Genomic DNA, 3,703 nt, shown 5'->3' with positions numbered 1-3,703 from the left:
ATATTAAGTGTCTATGGAACTCATCAGCTACGTCACAAATATCACTTGATTATCTAACATTTAAATAAACATGTCACTTGGTTATTTAACGTTTGAGATAGTTATGACATTAGTGTGACAATTTCAAATAGATTGGAAACAAAGTACAACAAATAGGTTAGGCCCTTGTTTGATTCCCCATTATTTTCAAATTATATTCTCTCTCTCTCTCTCTTCTTTTTAACCGTACATTATTCAATAAAATAATATTACACACAAAAATTCAAAATTTTTCTTATTTTTTAACCATATATTTCCCATCAATCTATTATTCTAAAATGCATTTTTTACCAAATAATGGGGTTCAAATAAGAGCTAGATATACAAGTGCCATGCTTTACGGAATTTGTTAATGTTTAACGAGCGTAATATGTTTGTTGTAGTTAAAAATAAGTTTTTTTTAGTAGATTTTGATAGTAGTTAATATCATAAGTAATTGAAAAATTGATAAATATTATAGGTCTTATGAAATATATTGTTAAAATTAGCTGTTAACTTTGACTTTTTCCAACTTTTCAAACAATACTAAACATGGGAGTAGATTTTTTGAAAATAATTTTTTGTGAAAAGTGATATTTTTAAGAATGCATGGTTAAAAAACAGAAAATGTTCAAGTGCTCATGCCAAAAAATATATATATATATAATAATAATAATAATAATAATAATTAATTGAAGAATTTATAGTTAAAAATGAATTTTTTTTAAAAAAAATATGAGTTTTAAAGAATCTATATCAAACAAGGCTAATTGCAAATTATTTTTAAATGATTTTTTATTTCTAAATATGCAAGTCCCTGAACATGGTTCGATTTGAATGGTTTGGGACAAGTTTTCAAATCAAATCACTTAAAGCGATTTGAAATTTTTTCAAATCAAATCAAACAATTTCAATTTTTAAATCAAACCAATCCAAACAACTTTTTTTCAATTTGGTTCAATTTAAAACCACAATTTAACAAAGAAGAAAATAGCATATCTAGTCTAAAATTTTCATGATAAAATATAAATAATATCATTAAAAATGTTATAAATCAAAGTTTTATAACTCTAATTCCTATAATACAACATTAGAGAAACATTTAAACTTATTAGTTGATAGTAACTGGCACAACATTTGCAATTGTGACACATTATTCGTCCCTCCATAAAGATAAGAATATAACATGAATTCATCGATTATACTTTAATGATATGAAACGACTAATAAAAGAAAATGAATAGAAGGATCAAATATGATAATACATATTAAATTTTTTTTTTTTTTTGTAAATAATTTATTGTTCCTATTTTATCCAAATACTGACAAATAAATATAGGTTCCTTGTTACTATGCAATCAATTTGTAGGGCAAATCATCGCGTCAACAGTATTTGCACTCAACAAATTTTTAAAGAAATAAAGAATCCATCAAAGTAATTTGGCGGGACAATCTTGTATTTATTTGCTTTCAATTTTCATCAAGTGATATGTAAAAAGACTCATTCACCAAATCTTCAAAACAACCATTTATAATTCGCCAAATCATTCTACTAATTAACAATAAATAGAAAGTAAATTTAAAATATAAATAATTAAATGAGTGACCTAATCGAGAAGTCGAGACACAAATAAACAAAAAATATTGTCCACTAAAAATTTAAGGGAGCCCAAGACAAATTAAAACAGAATAACACAACTACCAATGAAATATAGCAGAGAATTATCAAAAATGAGAAAAATTGAATAATCTGAACTAGATGTCTAGTCGAAATTTGAGAAAATTATTAGTAGAAGAAAAATAAATGGATAAGTTTGAATTAAAATTTAGATTTAATCGTCTGCTCAATTGTAATGGATAGTCAATAAATATGGTACAGCTACAGTTGTTCAACACTTCGGCTAATTTGCGGATTTTACATTCACAATTATGATGACCAATGGGAATTTGATTTCATATGTAATTAATTAATGGGGATGAATAATTGCCTATTTAGATATTGAATTTAATAGTGTTATGTTTAATATGGAGTTCCATAAATTTTAAATTAATTTATATTCAGAATTTTTTACAAACGGTTTGGCGGTTCGAAATGATTTACAAAAATTGAAACCTAAATCAAATCAATTCGAAACGATTTTGTTTGGCTCAAATCAAAACGTTGATGGCCTCCAATTAATCTTAAATGCATTTTTTCTCTCATTTTTTAACCACACATTTTTCAATAAAATAATATTACATACAAATTCAAAATTTTTCCTTCTTTTTTAACCACACATTCTTCAAAATAATCACTATTTTAAAATACATTGTCCCCAAAAACATATTAAAATGGAGCCCAAATGAGGGCTAAGATTAGTAGCTTAATCTACGTCATCGAGTTCCCAATTCAAGTCGGGAAAAATGTAAAAAGATAATTGTTTTATTACACAGCCCTCGGGACGTGTTTTCCAGCACCAGTTTCACTGAAGAAGGTGTTGAAGGCTTCATCTCCGCCTCCTACGGTTTTGTCTCCCGGCATTTGCCCATCAGGCTATGAAAAATTGAAACAATCAACATTTCTTCAAATACACTACCAAAAATTGTATAAAAAAGACCATAGTAATCAAAAATTGACAGGAAATTTCTGGAAATGGTTTAAAGAAACAGATCTGAGTTAGGCAGTAAAGATCCCCAACCATAACCAATCGGAATTCTCAAATAACCATTGAAATAATTGAATATATTAAATGGAAAATTCGGGAAAATGTTCGATATAACAGATCTAAATGCAAATTTCAAGGAAGTAAGTTTCGTAACAATAAAACTTCATATAAACCTTCGAAAAATATAAAACAAAAAACATATAACAATTAAAAACGAGACATCCAAAGTGAACTTTCTGCAAAATGTTCAATAAAACAGACCTGAATTCCATGTTCGAGGCAGTAAAGCTCCCAACAGGCATTGCCGACTTGGATACCGGCCTGACCAATATGGATCGAAATGCACTCTCTCATTTTGAAATGAAATCACAAGAAAAACGCGTGAGATTGAAATGAAAAGAAAGGGATTACCAGAGGCGTATACAAAGACGCTGCTCTGGTTTTTTTTCAGATCTGATCTGAGGATGAGCAGGTTAGGGTCTGTGAAAATGGGGAATTTATAGAGGCTGAATTTTTGAACGGTTAATTTATTTATTTTTAATTATTTATTTTTATTTTTTTAAAATTAGAAAATGTTCATATTTTACTGCTGGTTTTGACGGTTGCCGTTATGATTTTGACTATTTCAAAAATTTGAATTCTAGTCGGATCGGATACTCGTTTGTAGGATTTGAACCCGCTGGGTAGGATGGGTCTAGGATAAGAGTAGAATCAAAGTAATAGTGGACGGTCTCTATTTTTCTTTTCATTTTTACTTTCAATCATATAATCCTTCATAAAATAATATTACACGTACATCGAAAATTTTTCTTTTTTTAATCATACATTCTTCAACAAAAATATTATTCCAAACATTAAAATTTGAAAGAACGAGGGCTAAATGTAGGCTAAATTTCATCAACCAACCCAACTTTCCATTAAGCCTCTATTTGTTATCCATTATTTGAAAATTAAAGAATTTCGAATAGTATTTTTTGAAGAACGTATAATTAAAAAATAAAGAAATTTTATTGGTTTGTATGTAAAATATTTTATTGTGT

At 27.5% G+C, this 3,703-nt stretch overlaps 1 long non-coding RNA gene across 1 annotated transcript; it reads right to left on the bottom strand.

Moving 5' to 3' along the window:
- Positions 1-2,469: 2,469 nt before the first annotated feature.
- On the bottom strand, positions 2,470-3,152 carry LOC111379095. Its single transcript, XR_002700001.1, has 2 exons — positions 2,925-3,152; positions 2,470-2,551 (listed from the first exon to the last, which is right to left on the bottom strand). It is a non-coding gene; the product is annotated as an uncharacterized LOC111379095 (long non-coding RNA).
- Between the last annotated feature and the right edge of the window lie 551 nt (positions 3,153-3,703).

This window comes from Olea europaea, unplaced genomic scaffold (genome assembly GCF_002742605.1).
Source record: "Olea europaea var. sylvestris unplaced genomic scaffold, O_europaea_v1 scaffold1930, whole genome shotgun sequence".
NCBI lineage: Eukaryota > Viridiplantae > Streptophyta > Magnoliopsida > Lamiales > Oleaceae > Olea > Olea europaea.
Note: the sequence above shows the minus strand (reverse complement) of the source record. Positions and strands in the feature narration are given on the sequence as shown.